The sequence below is a fragment of the Heloderma suspectum genome, chromosome 1 (assembly GCF_057233095.1).
Source record: "Heloderma suspectum isolate Gila_16-S chromosome 1, 16-S_ref, whole genome shotgun sequence".
Classification (NCBI taxonomy): domain Eukaryota; kingdom Metazoa; phylum Chordata; class Lepidosauria; order Squamata; family Helodermatidae; genus Heloderma; species Heloderma suspectum.
This window is the reverse complement of record NC_139458.1, coordinates 44,806,868-44,831,528: the sequence shown is the minus strand read 5'-3', so window position 1 is coordinate 44,831,528 and position 24,661 is coordinate 44,806,868. Positions and strand designations below refer to the sequence as shown.

Below are 24,661 nucleotides of genomic sequence, written 5' to 3'. Positions count from 1 at the left end.
ATCATTGCTCCCTCTGTAACTTACAGCCCAAAAAGAGAAAGACAGAGAGTAGAGAACAGTCAATATGCAGTTTCTCCTAGTTGTGTAGGAGCTGTTCATGAACCACTTCATGTCAAGTTATAGTACTCTGGAGAAATCCACAATGGTCACTGTGCTATATAGTTTTCCCTACCATATTAAAAATTTACTGAAGGTGTAATTCCATCCATATCTATGCCTGATTTGGTGGGTAAGAAGGCTGGGGATTGCTGCAGAGCTCAGCTCCTGGTTAACCCTCCAGTCCTCATTGCCACTTTGTGATGAGTATCTTGGCTTGGAGGATTGGAGGCTAGATAATTCAGGCTAGATAATTCAGCATGGGTTCTGACAACACAGTTTGTCCCAGTGTAGTGTACAATGTTTTTTGCAACCACGATGCACTGGGAATCCCAGTAGAGCAATACCATCTAAGGGAGCCCAACAGGCAATGGTTTCCTCAGTTGTCATGTGTTTGACAAGCTGAAATTGTATACTTTGTGGGCAGTAAGCTGGCTGCGAAGTTTGTTGCCTGCTGAACCACTGCAGATGATGATTCAAAAAGGATTCCACTGTGTGGCATGGGAAAATGGGTTGTCTAAATAGACCCTTACTTTGTGGTACTTCAGTTTTTTCTCTTCTAGAGTCATTTGCCAAAATATTGGAAGAGGAGCATGGAGCGGCAAAAACGGGGCATTCCTAGGGGTGTGCCGGGGCGTGGAATTCGACACATCCTATGTGTCGTCCGGCTGCTGCTTCCTCTGCTCCGACTTCCTGTGGCTAGACAGCCAATTTCAACAATCCCCTCCACACTTCTCCTGCCCTGCATTGGATAGGCGGTCACCTCTGAGTTTGGAGGCAGCCGCCTATCCCGCTAGGATCGCTCCCTAATTCGGGTAATTTCAGTGGAAACACTGGAATTTGTGGTATCACTTTCTGGATATTGTGAATATAGCCATCCAATTAAAGAATCCATAGACATTTCAGGACCTGTTAGGGAATAACTCCCAAGTATTTTATTTTCAGTATAGTTTTGCTAAGATGCTTCAGTGTGGTTTTCAAAGAGTTATATCCAATGGTGTCCCTCTTCTGACAGAAGGCTCTTTGGAAGGTGGTTTTTGCTGAATCCCTCTCCCTACTCCCTACGGTCCCCCTACACCACACTCCTGCACTGTCCCAAAGAGTCCCTCAGTTCTCTGGTGCAGATTTGGGGGGGGATATGGGGGGGCTGTAGGAAGTAGAGGGGATCATCAAAATTCACCTCTCCCCATTCTGCTGATGGAAGTCTCTGCAGATTCAAGAAGTCCCTCCTTCCATCAATGGAGAAACACACTGGATACAACTCAAAGGCAATACAATTATGATTTAAACAGAATACGAAAGAGAGCCATGATTAGAAATACAATTTTATCATGGCAATTAGTCTCTATAGTGGGCCTAGATCAAAGCCTTAAAAATATTTCAGGGCACAACTTTTGTGCCTGAAGGGTATAGATCTGTCTTAGCCTTATGAAAGACTTCCACCTTGGTCATTGCCTTGCCCATGTGACTGTATTGATTGTGGGGAAGTCATCCATACAGTGGTCAGAAGAAGAGATCTGGAAGTATATAACACGTATGGTGCTGCTAGTAATGGGAAAACTCCCTCAGGCTCAATTTGAATTTGGACTAGCAATTATGAGTGACACTGTTGAACTGTTAAAAAAAAAAAGTTATATCCCCCTCCAAGAGTTCTAATTTAACTTGTGATTAAGGAAGTATGGACTGTGTAAAATCCATTCTGTCTGTGTTTCGCGGATTGTCAGGAGCCTTTCGTTCCATCATCTGCCCACAGACGAATGCAGATATCTTTTTTTCGTCATGCAGAAAAATATGGAAATAATTAAGTAAATATTTACGTAAGTATTTACATAATTTACCTCTGTACATAACATTTAGTGAATTGTCTCCCATTCCATTCAACGTTTCTTCAGCAGAAACTTACATATTTTTCTACGGATTTATATGCATAAATTTCGGGAAAGTAAAAAAATCATCCAAAAGTCCACGGCCTCCACACGGCCTGAGGGAGGCGCTCCACAGTAGATTCTGCAGGTGAGATTCTTAGAAATCTGAGCTCATTTTAATCCATCTCAAATTTCTCCAGCATCCCTACTTGTGATACTACCCCTTGAATTTATAACACTCCCTTACCTAGTGGTGGCTGTTGCTGGGGCAACAAGAGAGACAGATCTTGTCCCCTTCCCTCTCTCCCTCTTTCCCTCCTTCAATACTGTGCAAGTTGCAATGGTGGCAGTAGTGGTAGGGTCATAGGGAGGTTTCTACCTCCTTTCTTGGGCCTTGAATGTTGCTACAGCAGCATTCTAGGTGATGGGATCCCTGGGAAATGTAGTTTCCCATGGCAATTTCCTCACTTCTGTGTCACAGCCTGTGTGTACCACTTATTTTTAATCTGCACATGTTTCACCTTTCTAGGAGCAATGCTTTGACTTAAGTTGCATATTTATCCAAAGGACAGGTCTAGTCTCAAATTGCCATATATGCTAAAAACTTGGGATAATTGTAGGTATGCAGCTTTCTGTGTCTTCTAGTTTTCTCTTGCATTTGTGGAATTGTACACAAGGATTTGCAGTTATTTGAACTTTAAATTGTCTAAGTGGGTAGACCAGTAGTTATTAATTAAATGAGCAAAGAGATAGCGGTAGTGCCTTGCCTCGAAGCAAAGCTTTCAGTCAAGATGGAATTAAGATGAAACTACCCCAATGGAATGGAGGGACTCTAAGATTTGTAGCTCCATGCACAAAGACAAGAACATGGAGAAAGCAATTGGGCACTGACAAAGTACTTTTATAGCGTATCCAGTTACATCTCAAATAGTTGTAACATCAACACTATTCATTTGCAGGGGCAGGAAAGAAGGAAGGTTAGAGGTCAAATTGAAAGGAAGGCATTAATAGGTTGGTTAACCTTTAAGAAATGGAAATAATAATCCTTATCATTAAAGATAGTATCATTGGATCCTGTGGTTGTCTCTTCCAACCTTATAAGAGTTTTCTTAATGAGCAGCACTGGTGCAATACTGGAGTAAGCTGAACCAATGGGAACCCTTGAAAAGCAGCCTCCTTTTCTATCATGTTTTGGGGAATTGCAAAGGTCTTCAGGAGAGGAAAGAGGGAACATAATAGCCAGCTGATGCTTCCTGTCTTGCCACATTGCACCACTGGGTAGGGATGTGTGAATCACCAAACTTCAAGGTCTCCAAAGTTCTCCAAATTCCATCTTGAAGCTCGTTCCAACTCAAGTCTGTATCAGATTGCAAACATTGGGGTTTTTTCTTTTCACACAAAAAATCCATGCATATTTTGGTGCATATTTTTCAGATGTACACATCAATTGTGTTCAGCTTTGTATGCATTCTTCTCCCATTGATTAAAGTGTATTTGTGTGCATTTAATCAATTTATTCAGATATAATCAAAGGAATACATTTTTTCATGTGCATTTTTCAAATATACACATACTGTTAAATACATTTAAGGGGTCCACGAATGACATTGCTAGTTCAGAAATGTATGGATTTGGATCGCAGATTGCATCCAAGCCCATGTTCGATCCAGAAGGTGTGAAGTGGGTAAATCCTGATGAAAAATGAACTGAAACAAATTTCTCATACATACCTGCTGCTAGGTAAGAAAACCACCCACACAATTCGGAAAGGCAGGAAGATTCAGCTCGGTTCTCTTGGCCAACAGACCAATGTCTTCCGTCTTTTCCCCTCCATTCAGAGTAGGGATGCCATGGGTGCTCAGCTGAGTCTGGGAGTCCAACAAACTCCCCCCCCAACTCATGCCTTTGGGCTGCACCCATCAAGTTGCTGCCCCTGCTCGCCCCCCCCCCACTTGCCTAGCCACCTGCACCTATCCTGAGCCATTTGCAAGCTCCCGTCATTCCCGCAGTCACCATTTTGTGAAAAATATGGCAACTCAAGAACTGTCCCATTTACACCTGTAATGTTGTTACAATATCCTTTACAGCTGCCTTTACAGGGGCCTTTACAGCTGCTATCTGCACAGCAATTTTATTTTATTTATTTATTATTAAATTTATTAATCGCCCATCTGGCTGGTCACCCAGCCACTCTGGGCGATGTACAACATACAATAAAAACAGTTTAAAACAATAAAATTCAAACAAATAAATTTATGGAAGTTCTCAAGTTGCTTGCTTGGGGGGGGGTGACCATGGGAATGACAGGAGCTCACAAATGGCTCAGGGTAGGTATGGGGATGGCTCGGCGAGTGTGGGGGTCGTGTGAGTGGGTCCAGGGGCATGTCAGCAGGGGCAGCAGCTGGGCAGGCACCCAGAGAAACCACGGGGGAGGGGTCCGTCCATCCCTAATTCAGAGTGAAGGCAGTGCAAGGAATTTGTTTGCCCTCTGTAATGTTGACATGTAGCCAGATCCTATTGGCTTCTTGATACCATGATGTCATAATCGAATGGAATCACATGGCCTCCAGAAAGAAGAATATTGTGTGTGTGTGTTTAATATAAAAAAAAAGGAAAGAAGGGCAGCAGCACAAGTGTACACACACACGGGCAACATCCTGGGTAAAATAAAACTTCTAGGAAGAATAACTGGATATAGATCTTTCAATTGTTCTTGATGCATTTGCTGAAATGCTGTGGAGTAACCAGCATCAGGTGCAGAGGACAGGTTTGCCACCTACACCCCATGGTGTCTGCTATCAGGGGAGCTTAAACCACCCTTCAATGCATTCAAAGAATACATGATGGAGTTACGGGGCTGAGCAGGTTAGCCCAGCCCAGCCATGTGTCTATGCCCCCTGTTATCCACCCATTCATCATACATATGGATGGTGTGAAAGTCCGATAAGGGGATGGAGTCCAGTGGACTCCCCCCTCCCCAGCCCGACCACCTGGACCCTATTCACCAGGCTGTGGGGCTCACTTGCCCACTTGGCAACTGGCAGGAAGTGCTGTGAGGCCATCCGTTGCCTTACCAAACTCCCATTGTGCGCAGCAATCATGGCTCAGTTATTTCCACATATCCAATTTTGAGTCTACAGCTGCCTTAAAGGAGCAGTGGCTCAACATTACAGGGATAAAGGTCCCTTTGAGGCATCCAGAAACACAACATTAGATATTGTGTATCCACATAACATTAGATATGTGGATGTACCTGAGCCATAATGTCTGCACACAATGGGAGCTCAGTAAGGTGATGGACGGCTTTGCAGCGCCTCTCGGGAGGATGCTGAGCAGCCCTGTAGCTCCCGCAGCATGGCTCGCATGCGTGGGCGGCAACAACGGCTCATTGATCGCCCAAAGGGACTGGACAGAGGTGAGTCTGTCCAGTCCTAATCTCACGAGAATGAGCTAACCCGTGGGGCCCCATGACCCCTCTCACACATTCTTTGAATGTTTGATGGGGGGGTGGGAACTTGTCTAGATATTGCATTGCATGAAACCAGCTTGAAACAGCACCTTATAGTGTCTTCTGCTACAGGATGTGTCTGTAATGTAAGACCATGTGGTTCTTTCAGATAGTGTGGAGAGTTTTGACACTGGTAGTAACTGCCGTGAGGGTGTAAACTGTCCATGTGATCCAGAAGAACAAAAGGGGCACTGCCTGTTCCTATGATGGCAATTACTATAACTTCCAGCTGACTACGTATGGTTAATGTACAGTGGCCCTTTCTTTCCACTGTGCTTCTAGGATCATCAGAGGTGCTGTGGTAATGGATTTCCTACATCAGCAGAGGTTTGGATGAGATTACCTTTCAGGTCTCTTCTAGTGCTACAATTTTACCATTCTATACATTTAGGGACATTTGAGGAATCTGCAAATTCCTATTCAAAATGCACATCTAGGATTAAGGTGCAGACTAGAACTTGGCTATCCACCAGATCTCACACTTCTTCCAACATGGCAATGTAGTTCTCAGTAGCTAAAATGTAACAAAATATACATTTAAATACATATTTTGAGAGAAGGTACATATTCATACATGCATTTTGAGGGGAAACAAACATTAAAATTGGTATCTTGAGGGGATTTTCTTTTTAAATGTCAGATTAATGGGGGAAGGAACAGAACAGAATTATAGGTGAAAACACACAATAGTAGCATGGATTGAAAATAGACAGATTTGCCCATACCTACTATAATTCTGTATCTCTTGCCATCTGCCTCCTCAGGGCCCATAAACATGACAAAATACCATTGGGGTTGAGGAAATTACAGTTGTTGTTTTTCTTCTCTAGTTGTGTATGCATTTTAAAATCAATAAATCAGGAAAGATGACAATGGGTCTTGTGGCACCCTCAAGACTAACATATTTATTATGGCACAAACTTTCATGGACTACAGACCACTTCATCAGATCCACAAAAGCTTGTGGCATAATAAATATGTAGTCTTGAGGGTGTCACAAGGCTCCTTCTTGTCTTTGCTGTTGCAGACTAACACGGATTGTTGTTGTTTATTCGGTCAGTCGCTTCCGACTCTTTGTGACTTCATGGACCAGCCCACGCCAGAGCTTCCTGTTGGCCGTCGCCACCCCCAGCTCCCCCAAGGTCGAGTCCGTCACCTCCAGAATATCATCCATCCATCTTGCCCTTGGTCGGCCCCTCTTCCTTTTGCCTTCCACTTTCCCTAGCATCAGCATCTTCTCCAGGGTATCCTGTCTTCTCATAATGTGGCCAAAGTACTTCAGTTTTGCCTTTAATATCCTTCCCTCAAGTGAGCAGTCTGGCTTTATTTCCTGGAGTATGGACTGGTTTGATCTTCTTGCAGTCCAAGGCACTCTCAGAATTTTCCTCCAGCACCACAGTTCAAAACCATCTATCTTCCTTCGCTCAGCCTTCCTTATGGTCCAGCTCTCTCAGCCATAGGTTACTACGGGGAATACCATTGCTTTAACTATGCGGACCTTTGTTGTCAGTGTGATGTCTCTGCTCTTCACTATTTTATCAAGATTTTGTCATTGCTCTCCTCCCGAGAAGTAAACATCTTCTGATTTCCTGGCTGCAGTCAGCATCTGCAGTAATCTTTGCGCCTAGAAAGACAAAGTCTGTCACTGCCTCCACAGCTACCCCTCTGGAAATTAAATCAGCGACATCACAGTTCTATCACACTGACAGGAGTTAGTACTTGAGGTGGTATTAACCTAGCAATATTTAGCTACGTATGTGGTGCACTTCCTTTGCGGCCAGAGAAAAAGCCACTGCTCAAGAATCACATTAGTGCTTGTTTGGATATGAGATCTGGACCAGCATTAATAACAACATGATATAACAACACAAAGGTCAGAAGTGGTTGCACATGTGAGGCAAAGGAGGCATACATGCGTATGACCTTCTTTCTCCAGCTTTCATATTGTCCTTCTGTGTGTTCACTGAGGAGAGAACAAATATGGAACACTTTCTTTGGGGGAGAACTTCAGTGGGGTAACCTGGGTAGGTTTTCTGCTGCTGCAAACTTTCTCTAAACCTAATCTCAGTTTGGTTTATGATTTGGGGAATGTAGTCTACTCTATGTTCCTTCTGGCTTCTAATGGAGCTAATACAAGTGTCTGAAGCCTCTGGCATGCTTTTATTGGAGATTATAGTAAAGCCTGTCATATGTTGGCTGTTTTACTCTAGGATCCAAAATGACTAAAAAACCCAGAATCCTTGAGTAAATAAAGAATCCAGGATGGCTTAGAAGGGTTAAAAACAAATCTCTTCTCTTGTCAAAGTTGCAAGATAGCTAGGGACCTAGCTTTTCATTAATTTTGAGACAAGAAGTGTTCCATCCCACCCCTTTCTCTCTTTCTATGTTTGTTTGTGAAATGGTATCTGTGGCTTTGCCAGCCATGAAGTGTACATTAAAAAAAGCTTCATGCATAAGTTTATTCATCCATACAATGCCTAAGCATCTTTCAATTCAGTAGGAATAGAAAACTAAGTAAGCAGAGAGGAAGAAAACAAGGAGAATGTGGGGGAAGAGTTCCAGTGACATCAAACTCAGCTCTAATATTTAGGGTTATGTTTCAGAAAGTGACATGAACGGTTTACATGTTAAGTAGGGTTTATGAGACATTTGTTTCAGTTTGTTTTTGATCAGGATTTACTCAGTTTGTACCTTTTGGACTGAATACAGTTGTTGTTCAGTCGTTAAGTCGTGTCCGACTCTTCATGACCCCTTGGACCATAGCATGCCAGGCCTTCCTGTCCTCCACTCTCTCCCAGAGTATGCTCAAGTTCATACTGAATACAGACTCAGACACAATCTGGGGTCGAAGTCTGTACATTTCTGAGCTTGCAATATGATCTGTAGGCCCCAAAAATGTGGTTGACAACATGGGTACGTCTGAAAAATGCACATGAAAACAATTCCTACATTTGAAGAAGCACACAGTCACACTTTAATCAAATGGGAGAAGAATGCGTACATTTCAAAAGATGCACACAACTGATGTGTACATTTGGAAAAATATTCATGGATTTTCATGCAAAAGGAAAAAACCAAAGCTTACAATCTGATACAGACTTGAGTCAAAACAAGCTTCATGATGGAATTCAGAGAACTTTGCAAGCTTGGGTTTTGCTGGTTCATACATCCCTAGTTTTAAGAGACATTTGCATTCAATGCATGCATGCATTAAAAAAAAGAAAAGAAAAGAAAGACTTACTTAATAGGGCTCAGCCTGCACCATCTGGCCCCATCACACCCCACTCAGGGAAAGAAATGCCCATCTTTTTACAGTAAGATGCTAATGTCATGCTGACACAGATAATAGCCACAATGACAGCAGTGTCATTTCCATCAGTCATGCTAGCAATGGCACTGATGCTGTTATTAACTATCTAACTGGTCTAGTTCTTGGAAAGTGACCATAGCTCAGTGGTAGACTATACATTTTCCATGTTCATTTTCTAGCATCTCCAGTTAAAAAGGGTCAGGTAGCAGGTGATGGCAAAGACCTCTGTCTGAGACCCTGGGGAGCTGCTGCCAGTCAGAGCAGAGAATACAGGGCTACATGGACGAATAGTCAGACCAGGCATAAGGCAACTTCCTGTGACCCTAAATCTTTATCTGAGCTCTACCAATTCAAACTGTAGGTAGGGGTTGCTCACCAGACTGAATGTTCCTCCATACATGGGAAACGAGATGTTAATTAGAAGTGAGGCTAGAACTCTTCTGCCTGACAACTAGCTTTCTATGTGAAGGGGCGGGGAGCATTTAACGATGGGATTCCCCACCTCCAGTCTGAAGTAGTGTACCCTAGACATTAATTTTCTATCCCTATGGGAACTAAGCCTGTGACTCAGGGAGTGCTAACATCTGATTATGTAAACTAAAAAGGTATGTCATTGGTTCTAGTAAGGAGACACAACCTGCATAGTTTGCAGAGAATTCTGGGAAGTATTCTAGACAGTGGAGCTGGTGGCTCCAATGTCAGTGAGACTGAGATTCTGCTCTGGGTTTCAGTCAGAACTACTCAGAACTCTAAAGGAGCTATCCAATGTGCTGAACCTAGTTTGGGGGATATGGTTCAGCATCTTCAATAGCTCCTTTAGAGTTCTGACTCATTCTGACTGAAACCCAGAGCAGATTCACAGCCCCACTGACATCAGAGCTACCTGATTCTAGAGTACACAGTTTATATGGGCATTTGGGGGCACTGTTCATCTCCATCATTCTTTTGGGAAGGGGGACACCACTTGCTATTGCTCGTCAGGCAGCAAAATGTCTCAGGTGGTCCTAGGCAGCAGTTTGCAGACCTGGGGCAAACATGCTTCTCATAGGAGGCTGTGAGCAGGACTGCATTTGGCCCAATCCTCCTCTCAATCATTCAGTCAATGTGAGTGGCCCTGATCAAATGCTTGAGACAACCCTAATCACCAGCCCAAGACAACGCTCTTTAAAGCTGCACCTTGTGAGGATATTATGCTAGACAAATGGTCTTTTGTACAATTTTCCTGCTGTGACTGATCTTATTACTGAACTCCTAATAAGCTTCCAAGGAACCCCAGGGATTTCCAGGTCATTGAATCACTGATTTGCAAGTCACTGAGTTATGCAATTCATACAGTGGTATGCCATGGATGGAGAGTATTACATAAAACAAGAGTGAGAGACCTTTGGCCCTCCAGATGTTGTTAGACTACAATTTCCATCTTCCATGACCATTGACCAAGCAGGCTGGGGCTGATGGGAGGTTGATTTCAACAACATCTGGAGGGCCACATGTTCTCCACCCTGGCATAAAGGCATTTACAGAATAAAGATCTGAGACGACTCCTACAAGTGAACCAAGCTGCATGCTGCAGAGGAAAGCAGAAACTTTCAAGGATCACTAGAAGTCTGGACCAAAGTTCCTTCCAGAACCCAATTATGATGATCATTCAGATGAGGCACAAGCAAAATCCAATCCATCCACAGCATCATCCAAAAGTGAGTTTGCAGCATAATCCAATGCATATTTACTAGGAAGTTACTATGTCTAATGCAGCTTACTCCCTAGTGTGTGTTTAGGATTGCAGCCTTAATTGGGTTGGGTGCATACCACCCAAGATTTTATCCAAGGGTATGGCCTGAAAGCAAATAATTCAGCTGAAGCAAAGCAGGTACAGGTTTGATCAGTGTCTGGAGAATCCCAAATATCATGAAAGAAAGGTGGGGTCTAAATGTAGTAAAAGTAAATAAAATAAACCTTTTCCCCTAGCAGTGGTAGTTCTGATGACCCAAATCAAGCAGGAGAAAACCCTTAACATGTTGTGGGGAGTGTCGGTTCTTGCCAACTCTCAAAATGAGGTCAAGTGCTTCTACAAACCAAGCACCAATGATTTATGGAATTTGAACTGCAATGAATTCTAATTTCCTTGAAGATGCCTCCTTACACTCTTGCTCACCTCACACCTTCCTTTTTTATCTCCTTCCTCAAAAGACTTGGATTTTACAGAATGGAAAGTCCATTTCTTATGTCACTTCCCACTTGGGGGTGCACTGGGCAGGCTGTTTCTTTTCTTCTTCATTTCCTTTCTCATTTTATTTAGTGTTTTATCAGCTAGCATTCTCTATTCTTCCCCACCTCTGAGATTTCCCAGAAATGAGATAAATAGCCCTATATCTTACGAGCTAAATACAATTACTGCTATCAAAACCAGGGCCTTTCTCTCCTTGTAAATGTCTCTTGGAAGCTGATAAGCTGTTCAAGGCAAACCATGGGCTTCGGCTTAATCCTGTGATTAAACATAACCACCCAGAAGACATCAAAAGATAATATTTGGTGGGAGGCGAGGGGTTGTAGGAAAAAGTGAGATTCTCTCCTAAGATATGAAGAGGAGGACATACACACGACTCAAGGTTATTTGAAAAGGAATTAGCCAAAACCTAGAAGAGCTTGCAATTATGATAGGGCATTTCATCTGATAATGCTGTTGTAGGTCCACATAGTTAAAGCAATGGTATTCCCCGTAGTAACCTATGGCTGTGAGAGCTGGACCATAAGGAAGGCTGAGTGAAGGAAGATAGATGGTTTTGAACTGTGGTGTTGGAGGAAAATTCTGAGAGGGCCTTGGACTGCAAGAAGATCAAACCAGTCCATACTCCAGGAAATAAAGCCAGACTGCTCACTTGAGGGAAGGATATTAAAGGCAAAACTGAAGTACTTTGGCCACATCATGAGAAGACAGGATACCCTGGAGAAGATGCTGATGCTAGGGAAAGTGGAAGGCAAAAGGAAGAGGGGCCGACCAAGGGCAAGATGGTTGGATGATATTCTGGAGGTGACGGACTCGACCTTGGGGGAGCTGGGGGTGGCGACGGCCGACAGGAAGCTCTGGCGTGGGCTGGTCCATGAAGTCACGAAGAGTTGGAAGCGACTGAATGAATAAAGAACAAGATACTAAAGATGAGGTTTAGCAGGGAGACCTTTGAGACCAAATCAGGGAGGTGTGAAGGAGAGGTGTGTGTAGAGGTTTGTGGCTGCTCATTTGGGAATTTAATCCATGAAGCACATAGTGTTGGCAACTTGGCATTGCTCAACAGAACACATTGATGTACAGTCTTGAGGCCTACTCCAGTGGCTCAGGAAGGCAGATCATTTCTTCAAAGATGACTGTGTCCAGGTTTATGAAAACAGGAGACGCTTCACTTGTCAACCAGGAATAAAGGATACAAAATTGTTCTACATCTGTGTCAGGAATTAATCTGAGCGTGTGGAGATAGCTAGCAGCTCAGATTCAAAATGGGAAGAGCCAGAACAGAGGGAGGCTCCCTTCCTAGTGAGCTCAGATATGGCAAGGCCTTCTTCTCAAGACCTGGGCACACAGATGGCTCGGCCTGAAGGGCCCCCACTTTCCTCCTCCATGAGAACCCAGGCGTCGGGGGAGGAGGACAGTGAGGGGAGGGACTTGAGGGATGCTAGGGTCTGTCACAGAGCAAAGCAGGGAAAGTTAGAGGTGGAGCTCAGATGCTCCACCAAGTTGGCTGTGAATGATAGCCTACGTAGGGGGGGAGCAACTATAAGGGAGGGGCATCCCCCCTAAGCTAGTCTGGCCAGGAAGTTCTTGTTCAAACTGCCAGCAACTTCTCGAACTTCCACTTGAGCTCCTCTATTGGTATTTGTAATTGTGTGGAGTAGCTGTATCTTTTGTAGCCTGAGAGATTCCTACAATTTGCATCTGTAAAAAAAACCTGGTCGTTAACTAATAAAGTAGTGAGCCTGAAGCCTGGTGTCTTGGCGTGTGTTGATTGAGAAGAGAAAGTGGATGAAGGAACATGACAATCTGTAGCTGTCGTCAAACACACTACTTCCAGAAAAAAACCTCCCACCCCCGCCCCCCGGGATGCACAGGTTTTGTAAAATTTGTTCTGTCTGCATTTCACAGATTGCCAGGTGCTTTCCCTTCCGTCGTCCATTCACTGATGGAATCATTTTCTTCCCCAATTTCCTGAATTTGCACTAATATATGCTTGCATACCCCCAAGCTGTGCAAATACCCCCCCCCCAAATGCATGTTTTAGTGCTTTAGCCTATGGGGAAAATATTTTTATTTAAAATATTTCTTGGCTGCCTAGGGCCAAGAAATGCACATTTGGGGGCTGGTGCTTGTTTTATTTTATGTAGTTTTCTATGACTAAATTTGTATGCAATTCCGGAAAGTTTAAAAAATTGGCCTGCAAGTCCACAGAATCTATGCGACGCAGGAAAAGCTGATCTGCTGTGGAATCCATGGGTTGGATTCACAGAAATCTGTACTCATTTTGATTCCATTGCAGATTTCTCCAGAATCCCTGCACACACTCACACACAGGCCCTCAAATCTCTCTTCTTTTCTCACTCTCTCCCCTCATCCCTGGTATTGAGGGCAGCTTCTTCCCAAAGATATGTCTGACCTATGACTACCACTGGAGATGCATAATCCTGTTACAATAGGATTAGGATGCATATGCAACATGGGGGCATTAAGCTGGAGAATAATGAGATGGAAAACCTCAATCATGCACAAACAACAGTACAGTTTATTAAGGCCAACCCAGTGGCAATGTTCACATGCCACTTTAACCTAGGAATCCTGTCTTATTAAGCCACAATGTGACCAAGCGGCATGTTCATGCAAACAGCCTGTTTGCTTCTCCCTTCTGGTATGGAAATTCAAGGAGCAGAAACTATGGCTCCAGTCCTGTACACACTTACCTGGGAGTCACAACACAATCCTATGCATGTTTACTCAAAAGTGAATTCATTGGTGTTCAATTATTCCCAGGTAAGTGCATCGTAGGATTGCAGCCTAAGTCTCACTGAATTCATTAGGACTTATCTCTGAGCAGATGTGTATGTAATTCCACTGTAAATACACCTTTTGGAAATCCTGTATGCACAGTAGGGAAACCATTCTTTATGAATCCCAATAGAAATTGACCTGATCTGCACCTCCCAGACTCATGTGCTGATCAGCACACAGTTACGCTTTGGATTTTGCACTTTTCCAAATTTTGCAATGCCCTCAGCTCAAAAAATGATTGAAATTGGTATTAAAATGTGTATTTTAGGATAAAATATGTTCAGAAATGCATACCTTGAGAGAAAACACATGTTCGGAAATATTATATTGTGAGAAAATACATTATACATATTTAAATATTCACCTTCATGTGCATTTTTTTTAACCAAACAATTGGCAAATTAAAGCAGAAATGGGATAGAATGGCCATTTGAATGAACACATGCAAAACTGACACAAATAGGACAATCCTCTATTCCTAAGTTGATGACATTTTTAGCATATCCAGAGCCCTATTTCTCCTCAGGAATTGTCTAGATCCCAGCATGTTTAAGCTGCCTGCTTTAAGGCAGCTGTATTCAGGACTGGGAGGTGACGTCAGCTTTGAATTTTGATCAGCTGTGTGGGTCGTGTGAGATCCCCAATGCTGCTCTCCATACTTGGTGTTTGTGCTGTTTAATTTTTCATCTTTTACTCGCTTTTGTGGGGCTTCTAAATGAGACCTCAAATGCTTCCCAGCAGTCTGTGGATTGGGGGTTGACAGCAACTCTTCTGATGCACTGACTGCATCTCAGAAGGAGCCCAAAATAAATTAAAAGGCACAGTTAATAAAATACCATTGGGGGATGCCTGATTTAGAAGATGGCACTCTTAGCCTATGCTGAAAACTGCCAAGAGAAACGATCAGCACTCCATGTTGATGAAATCAAGGGCTGATTGTAGATTGTCACTGCAGGGTCAGAATGCCTGCATCATATTTATAAAAGCCAAATCAAAATACAAACATTATTAGGTGGCACGTGCCCATACAGTCTCCCATTTCCAAGCCCACTGAAACTTTTCACAAGGATGAAAGGATTGCTACCTCCAGTGTCAGAGGCAGTATGCCTACATACACCAGTTGCTGGGGAACTTGGGCAGGAGGGTGCTGTTGCACTCATCTCCTGCTTGTGGGTTTCCCATGGGCTGCAGGTTGGCCACTGTGTGAACAGAATGCTGGACTAGAAGGACAGCTCTTCTTATGTCCTTACGTTATGATTTGCCCTGTTTGATTCCTCTTTTATTTCTCTGGTTTACTTTGCCCATTCAGGTTCAGCTAGGAGAAATTCTAAAATTAGTTCTGGAATTGGAGCATGCATTCAATTTACTGAAGTTTTCAGTCCCTTCAGTTCATTTGCATCTCCCACCCACTGTGTTGTATTCTGAAGTGCACATTGCATTAATAAAATGCTTGAAAAGTTTATCTTCTATATATATATATGATTCCATCAAGGTTTAATTCTTCTACACTGTTTTGTTGATATCTATATGTAACTAGGGGTGGGTGGATTCCCTACCTGCTGGTCTGACCGGGAATCTGACCTTGCGGGGAGGCGATCTGTTCCTCCCCCCGGAATCCTCTTCGGCTGGCTCTGCTCCGCGGCAATTCCGTGAAGCCGCAGGCCGGCTCCAAAGCATGAGCTAGATGGCTGCCATGCTGTATCGCTGGCTGAGGGGGATTGACTGCAGAAGCAAATGGCGTCCAGGACACCATTTGTGGGTATAAAGGTCTTAGTTTAAGGTAAATGCAGCCGCGAGATTCACCGCTCTGTTTTGCGTATAAGTCTATGGGCACATGCAATCAGCAGGGTGTGCCCATAGACTTATAAGCAAAACAGAGCGGTGAATCTTGCGTATAAGCCTATGGACACATAGATTCATGACTCTATTCGCATATAAGTCTGTGGGCACATCCTCCCAATCGCCCTTAAAAAAAAAAAAAAAAGACATGGCAATCGGCAGGGACAGGGAGGAGGGGAATGGCTCTGGCTGGCAGGAGGGAAGGTAAGCGCCCCCAAGCCAGTTCCCCCCTCCCCACGGAATCCGAGTGGAGCGGAACCGCTCTGGAGGATTCCGGGGGAGAGGAACGGATCGCTTCCCCCCCCCACAGATTCCCCCCCCCAGAACAGACAGTGAGGAATCCGTACACCCCTAAGCTAGATTGAGGAGGAGTGGCCAAGGTCACCCAGTGAGCAGTGGAGGCTGGTGGCTCCAATTTCAGTGGGTTGTGAATCCACTCTGGGTTTCAATCAGAACCAGCCAGAACTCTAAAGGAGCTATTGTAAGTGTGGAACCTATTTTGGGGATAGGGTTCAGTACATTGGAAAGGCCCTTTAGAGTTCTGGCTGGTTCTGACTGAAACCCAGAGTGGATTCACAGCCCCACCAAAATCAGAGCCCCCAGTGAGCTTCATAACCAGGTAGGGACTTAATCCTGGGTATTCAAAACATTTTAATCCCACCTCAGCCTTAATTTCTGAGTTTATATACAACATAATTAAAATCTATCCCCTCCCCCCCAAAATGGATAGGTATCCCACACCTGACTCCAACACTAATCAGGACACCACATGGGCCCTCAAATGAACAGAAAGAACAGGAAAATGTGGCAAATTGGTTCATGTGCGGTGTACTGTACAAATCTGGAGTGAGGGGGGGATTAAAAACAAGAACTAATGCTTTGGTTTCACTCAGGGGAGGCTGACAGATCTGATTTTGGTGGGGCAGAGATTCCATTCTGGGTTTTAGTTACAGCCAGCCAGAAGACCAAAGCAGCTATCCAGGGTTCTGGCCCTAGTCCCAAAATGGGTCCAGCACCTTGGATAGTTCCATTAGACTTCTGGCTGGTTGTAACTAAAACCCAGAATGGAATATCAGCCCCACTGAAATTGGATCCACCAGCCTCCCCTGGTTTCACTTCAGAACCAAGACCAGTTAGTTCAGAACTACAAAATTTAGGGAGAAATTAAGACGAGGATAATTTTGGAAGCATCCTCTGTCTGTTTGTCTGTCTGTCTGTCATCATAATCTCTCTCTCTCTGCCATTCCTTGTATGAAAAGAAGATGTGACAATTCTGTCTCACAATTTCACTTGAAAACATTTTCCATTTTTTATTTTCTGGACATACTTTGACTTACTAGTTACTTTGCTGTGTTGCTCCTTGCTGTACAAGTGATGTTAGGAGTTCAACAATCTCATTTGCATGATTTGTTACAGATGAGATATAGAGGGGGATGAGAGAGAGAGACAGACAGACAGACAGACAGACAGACAGAGAGAGAGAGAGAATGAATTATTTATAGAAACTTCTCTGCGTGCCATTTCTGTAGTTGAGCCAGTGGTCAGAAAGGGAATGGTGAGGAAAGTTTCCCTGCATTCATAGGACAGTCATTAATGACAAACACACACTACAAATATACGCTAAAACTAATTCATAATGTTTTGTGTCATCCTTTGGGCATTCACATAAAATAGTCCCTCTATCCATGTCATAGGGAAGCATAAATGCTTGCATGCTCCCACTAGTGATGCATGGATTTTGTTCAATCCATTCCGTCTGTGTTTTGCAGGTTGTCAGGCATCTTTAGTTCTGTCATCTGCTCACTAACAGAATCAGATTTTTTTTTTAGGGATGTACGAGAATTTTGTTCCATTTGAGCTAATATACATTAGCTCTAATTTGCTCCTGTGCTGATGCATATGAGCACAAATCCCACCCTAAAAGCTAGAAAAAGAAAAAGAAAAGAAGTCCGCAAGTCCGTGGAATCTGTATTACTCAGAAAAGGACAGTCTGCTGTGGAATCCACAGATCGGACTCATTGAAAGCTGAACTCATTTGAATCTGTTGAAGATTTCTCCAACATTCCTAGATCCCACCACATTGGTTATATAATACGATGCACCAGTACAATTTGTGTGATCTACCCCTCCTTTTTTTTGATGAAAAAGGCTCAGATGATGAATTCTCCATAGACATGTCTGTGTCACACATTATGCTACAGGGATTGTGGGAACCGGTGATGTCATTCACTCCATTTTATTCATTCATTCATTTCTATACTGCCCAATAGCCAAAGCTCTCTGGGCAGTTCACAAAAAATTAAACCATAAAGAACAACATAATATAAAATATGAAAGCATAAAAGTACAAAATAAAAGTACAACCAGAACAAAACCTAACAGCTATGCAGAGATTTAAAATACAGATTTAAAACAGCAGAGCTATAAGACTAGAATGCTAAAATGCTGAGGAAAATAAAAAAGGTCCTTACCTGCCAAAGTAGGCCCCAGGCAAACCTCTCTAGGGAGCTCATTCCACAGCTAGGGTGCAACAGCAGAAAAGGCCCTCTTCCTTTGGCAGGGGCTCACAGAGAAGGACCCCTGAAGATGAACTTCAGGTCCAGGCAGGTACACATGGGAGGAGGTGATCCTTCGGTTAACCTGGCCCCAATCCATTTAGGGCTTGGAATGTTAATATCAGCACTTTGAATTAGGCCCAGACATGAACTTTTCAAGGATACATTCATTCCTAGTAAAGCCATGTGAAATTAATTATTGCTGGTTCACCTGCAGATCATCTTACCATGTCTTCTTGCTGTTGACTGTGAATCTATTGCAATGAGGAGTGTTATGGCAGAGACAGAGAAGCAGCCTATGCAGATCATTATGCAATGGGGGAAATTGTGTGTGACAGTTCAGTGCGTAACCCCCGGGTACTCATATTGCTACATTTCTCTGTCAGGTTACTTCTGTTTCAGTTTTCTGGTCAAATGGAATAATGACAACAAATATTCTGCACTCACGGCCCTCCGCAGATGCCCCCACACAAACAACAAACCGTGGCCAGAGGCCTTGGCAGTTTGAGCAATAACTTCGTGCTTTCCAGACCCCATTGCCTGCAGAATGAACAGTGCCAGCCGCAATCCCAGGCCAATCTCAATGACGTGCACTGACAGAAGGAGCTTAGCCACACATGTCAGCATTTCCTTTGCTTAAAGAAAGGCAGCAGAAAACACAAAGTCATTCAGATGAAACAACAAGATTGATTTTAAAAGGGAGAGGATCAGTTGCTGAAAAGCATTCTGCTCTGGATTAATGATCTCACTGCAGAGCCTGGGAGCAAGTGACATCTGAATTCAGCAGTCAAGCCTCATTACTTACCATAGATTTTGTATTATTTCCCATATATTTTGTAGTGCCTTCTGATACCTACCACTTTGGTGCCAACAGCCCCTCTTTACCTCATTGAAACCAAATTCGAATTCCATTTCTAACAATAAAAAATTATTCACCCCTCCACTATGTCCACTTTCCATTGTATAGCTACAGAGCCAGTCACAGACACCGTGTCATGTCCCCGCTGGAGGAATCCTCCTCCTCTGTGGAACTAGAGCTCCCAGAGACAGATGATGCCAAACAGCCACCCAGGTTAGGAGTCCTGGCAGAGCCTGAGCCCTCAAGGGGGATGACTGCAGGTCCATCGCAACAGGAGGAAAGGAGTTCCACCTCTGAGGTGGAAGCTGGGTGACCACCTAGCGCCTGAGAGCATCATCACCTCAAGAGAAAGGCCAATAGGGCTCCTTTGAGAAGAAGTGCCTGATTACAAGGAAGGGCTCTTCAAGAGAAAAGGACTCCTCAAATGCAAGGTCCTCCACCAGAGTACAACTTTTGCCAGAGAGTCTGTAATGAACTGCAGCTGAGCCCTGCATGTGCCGCAGTTGGCTCTGGCTATATAAGCCATCCGGTTCAGTCTAGCCATTGCTGGAATGCTATTGTTCTACCAGCTCCAAGACCTTTATTTTGCTTCCCTTGTGGTTGAGCCTCTTTGCTACTGACCCTTGGACTCCTGCCTGAGTCTGCTTTTTAGACTATGTTTCTGCTTGAATACTGTCTTGTGTTTTGACCTTGGTTTTGCCTAAGACATCTCTTCTGAAAGCCACCTACTTTCCTGGTAATACCGTGTTTTGATCATTGCCTGTATCTTGACCACTCCAGCCTTGGCCTGATCCCATACTGGACTGAAACCTTTGTGCTTGACCATTTGCCTGTTTAATTGACTTGCCTATTGGATTTGTCTCTGTATTTGCCTAGTATAGAGTCTGACCCAGGACATACCAGCCCATAGTAGACACTAACATGGAAGGAGCTCTGTTACCCATGCTGATTTTTAGCCATCTTTCATCTTTCACTGGTGTGATTTATTTATTTTTAAAACTCAATTTACAATAGTAGAAGGATTATTTTAAGCTTTCTCTTCTCAACCTGTCCCTGGCAATAAACTAGATTAATTTTAATAAGCAGCAAAACACCTTTAATTGAATCTTAATTAAGAAGTGTTTTGTTTTGTTTTTTACCGTGCATCAGCAGAGCAACTATAGATGATTTGCTTCAGTTTTATTTGTTCAAACCAAAACAAAGCGAATGGATGAGGTCTATTATACAAAATGTTCTTATTGTTGGGCATTTCAGCCCTTTCCTATTTCATAGGCTTTATGAACCCTTGATTGCTGGAGGTACCTGGCCTCTTCAAACCAGAACTTGTTCTTTTCCCTTTATTTCTTGGTCTGCTATGCTCCTTCATGTCTACCTTTCTCCCAGCTAGGTCAGAGGCCCAACTGTTGTTCAACAACCATTGAGTCCGGGTGCCATGATCTCAACTATGATGAGCAGCAACTTGGATACTGACACCGAGCCAGATGGGTTAGGAGGGCTAGTGGTGCAAGCAACAGAGTCCTACCACCAAGCTAGAGACCCTGGATCTGGATTCTCTTAAGGAACTGGCATCCTTGTTATAGAGGGCCTTGTGCTCCCCAGGGCCCATTCACCAACACAAGCAGTGCATCCAGTAGGAGCTAACAGAGGGGTGACAGTGTACCTGTTCTCCTGGCTGAGAACTATCTGTTCTCACTGAGTGCCTGATTCATGGCTGATGTGACTATGTACAGTCAGTGGTGTGTGGGCTCCCAGGAAGACCCTTCTGCCCTGTGGGCTTCCACTCAGGGTCAGGACAAAACAGCAGCCTCAGATGCCCAAATATTCTGGAATGTGAAAGATGGGAAATAAGCATAAAGTAGTGTAGTGTTGTGGTCTACAGAATATGAATGGATGTACATTTTGTACCAAGGAACTGGGAGGAAAGATTTAGCAGAAGATTGGAAGTTAAAAGTAGGGTCAGTTTTACTGTCATAAAGGTTTCTTTGGGCCAGGAGAAACTTAGGGACAAGTTCACTTGGGTGAACACAGGATTAACTTCAGTTGACTTTCTTTTTTCACTCCACTGCAGTCTTGCCTGCTAATTCTGTCTCCTGTTCCTGGTTCCTTTCAGTGCCCATGTTATCTTTTGTTCCAAAGCCTGTGGACTGAGGTAGCCTCAGTGTGAAGTTTAGCTCTTGACAATAAAAGCATCACAATGAGAGGAATGGAAGAAGAAGGCGAGAGTTAAAGGAAATGACAGGATCAGAAGGAAAGAGGAGGTCAAGGTCATCATGGACTACAGGAAATGTGAAGACAGGAAAGAAAAGCAGAACCAGAATAGCAAGTTCTATAACTTTTTGAACAAGGAATGCTGTGAGAAAGAGGACAAATAGCTTGGAACTGAAGCAAACTTGAATAATGAAAATAGTTTGCTCTTCTGTTAATGTCCCTTAATGAAGCCTTTACAGTGGGAGAAAATGGAAGCACAAGTAGGTTATCCTGACAGGTCTGTGGAAAACTTAGGATAAAAACTAGGGGACTTAACAAATTCTTGCAAGGCTATCAGTTCTTATTTGATGGTTCAATTTTCCTTTATAAAAGCTCATTTGAAGATAGATTAAAAACAGCTTGAACATAAAGTAGTCTTCACAGGGAATAACAAGTGAAACAGCATTATCGGGGCAAACCTGAAAATGCAATACTGTGTTCCATGATACGCTGCAAACTGATGGGTGGGATTCAAATCATGGTAGTATACAATGAAGATAGTTGTAGACTGTCTTAGGCCTTCCCTGTTTCTACTAGTGTCCTATGGAGAAGCAACACCATCCAGGAGTCCTCTTAAGACCACTGCTCAAAATGGAGCTACATTATCACCATCCATTATAGAAGTGCAGTAATAGTGCTCAGAGGCCTAAAAAACATACTGAAGATAGGAGAGTTTGGCTTTGACTGGACCAGATAACTTTTGTTGTTGTCCCCTACCTCACAGCTCTGCCATTCCTAGCTTCCCAACCACCCAACATCCAGGTATGAACACTCATGCGCTAGCCAACCATGACATGTAGATATCCTGATATTATGTGGCCTGTGCCTCTTTGTGAAAGGAGACAGTGATGACAGAACATACACAAGTGCGAATGTGGATTTTAAGGGCATTGAGTTGTGTAGAGATATTATCTTGATGGTATTATATTTCTGTATTTTTGGTCTTCTCCCTAGGCTTTGGAAAGCTTTTCCCAGTCTTGAACTATTCAGTACCCAATGCAAGCCTACTATGAAAGATTCAGGGAAGTTCCAAAACCTAGGGTGGTAAGGGAGAGGTATGTAAACTCCCAAATCAATTGAATAACAGTCCATACACTGATGGCATATAAATGGAACATGGCTCAACTCTCACTCAGTTAAGGTCCTTTGTCCAAACTTCTTATAAGTTGCAACTTAATTTATCCAAGTGGCCATAGGACTATCCCAAACATTAATTAAAGAGAAGTCATTGTAGTCCTTATAGTGGCATTTTGTGGATCTATTAATTTTCATATGGCAGGGCTATTTGTGAAAATGCTTTCATATAGGTGATCTTGGTATGCATGTTTGGGTTACAAGCAGAACTGAACCCAGTTTTGTTTAAGAGATGGCTTGAGAAATAATAATAAAAAAACACTACTTTGGCTTATGTGGGGAACTGGAATGGACTTTGGATTCCGGGGAGCTGATATTGATTTTGAAATGACCACTCTTTGCCTGTGTGCTTGCTTCTGTGGTCCTGTAATGCCTGTTTATCCTATACACTTGTAAGTGAACAAGCTCTTAGGAAGACACTATAAGTCTCCAGTGCTTTCTTCCTCTAAAATAAGCATATTACATATAGCTGTCTTGACCTTTGTAGCACTTGAAATAGGAGGGGTGTGAGACAATATGTTTAACCACTGTCTTACTGCAGTTTGAGTATAAAGTTGAATCCCAGAGACCTGGGTTCACGTGCCAACTCTGCCATTCACTCCTTATGTAGCTGTCCTACTTTGGCTGGGTCACACTGAGCATTAGGGCAAAGTAAGGGGCAATCCAAAGGCAAGTCAATAAAGAGGCAAAGGTCAAGCACAGGGATATCAGCCCAGCAAGAGCAGTTCCAGTCAGGAGTAGTTAGTAAAAGGCATGCTTTTACCAGGCAAGAGAGCTTCAAGAGAAACCTGAAGCCGAGGTACAAACACAGATAAGCAGTCAGATACACAATGGAGTCCAAGAAGCAGAGTCAACCAGGAGTCCAAAGGTGAGTAGCATGCAGATCCAGTCATAGAACAAGGGCAAAGGTACAAGATACTAAAGCTAGTAGAACAACATTGTTACCAGCAGTTAATAAGTCTCAACTGAAGGCTTTTGTACCCTGAACTCCCAGGGACCTACCCAGGACTCAGCTGCAGTTGGTCACAGGCCTTCTGGCAAATGCCCTACTCATAAGGAGGGCCTTGCTGCTGAGGAGGCCTTTACTCTTGAGGAGACAATTTTTATTTTACTGTTTTGCAAGCAAGCATTCCTTTGCCTGGTCATGGTCTTAGCCTGTATCTTCAGGCACCAGTGTCCTCAGGGGCTGGGTAGTGGCTCAGCATCCCCCTCTGGCTCAGCAGCAGAGCTGTCCACTTTTCGAGGGAGAAGCTCTGAAGCCATCTCTCCCAAGAGCCTAGGAGCTCCTTGGTCAGACCCAGAAAATGGCTTGTTCCTTGGGAACATCTGGCTCAGGAGGCTCGAGATCACTGTCTGATAAGGATTCATGGAGGAGGCAGCGGCAGCGGGGGGGGGGGATCATGACTGTACCACTGGGTCACTCAGTGTAAAGCCAACAGCAAAAAACAGTAATGCTGAATAGTACTGAATAGTACAACCCCTAATTTAAACTCCCCCAAATTGTGTTTTGGCTGCAATACCGTGGGGCCTTAGAACATAAGAGCCCTGCTGGATCACACCAAAGGCTAATCTAGTCCAACATCCTATTTTCTCAGGGGCCAGCTAGATGCTTCCAAAAGCAGGGCAGGAAGCCAGTGGGTTGGATCCAGAATTTGCTCCCGCCAGCCAGGGCCCTTCCTGAGTGGAGTTGTGCTTTGGATGCTCCAGCCAGTGGGAAGTGGGGCTGGTTTTTGCCAATTCACACACACACACACACACACACACACACACACCCATCCATGCAGCCTAATGGGAAACCACTTCCCATTAGGGATGGCACGGGTGTCCGATTCTGTCTGGTAATCTAGCAGAACCCCTACCACACCTGCACTCCTAAGCCCCGCTTGCCCCCTGCCCATGCTCCACGAGCAGCCCACACTCACCCCAGGGGCCTAATCGAGCTCTGCGGTCACCATTTTTTTGAAAAGTAAAATGGTGATCACAAAATGCTCACATGTGCTCATGTGCAAAAATGTGCATTTTTGCGAATGTGCAAATTTGTGTACGCATGAAAATGCACATTTTTGCCAATGTGCATATTCACACATATGCAAATATGTGCATTTGTGCAACCACCATTTTATTTTTCAAAAAATGGCGACCACAGAGCTCACCGAGGCCGCCAGGGTGCATGAGGCCTGCTCAACGAGCCCGTGAGGGGCTCGAGTGTGGTCCAG

The 24,661-nt window shown here is 43.8% G+C and overlaps 1 protein-coding gene and 1 long non-coding RNA gene across 2 annotated transcripts in view; one reads left to right on the top strand and one right to left on the bottom strand.

The window, feature by feature from the left end:
• Positions 1-18,476, bottom strand: part of LOC146357155 (uncharacterized) — a 31,307-nt gene extending 12,831 nt beyond the window's left edge. The window contains exon 1 of the long non-coding RNA XR_014788746.1: positions 18,122-18,476. This is a non-coding gene — a long non-coding RNA (uncharacterized LOC146357155). The remainder of the gene's footprint in view (positions 1-18,121) is intronic.
• The window catches only part of NRXN3 (neurexin 3), a 1,900,058-nt gene that overhangs the window by 1,622,098 nt on the left and 253,299 nt on the right, over positions 1-24,661 (top strand). The gene's annotated exons all lie outside the window — the stretch shown is intronic.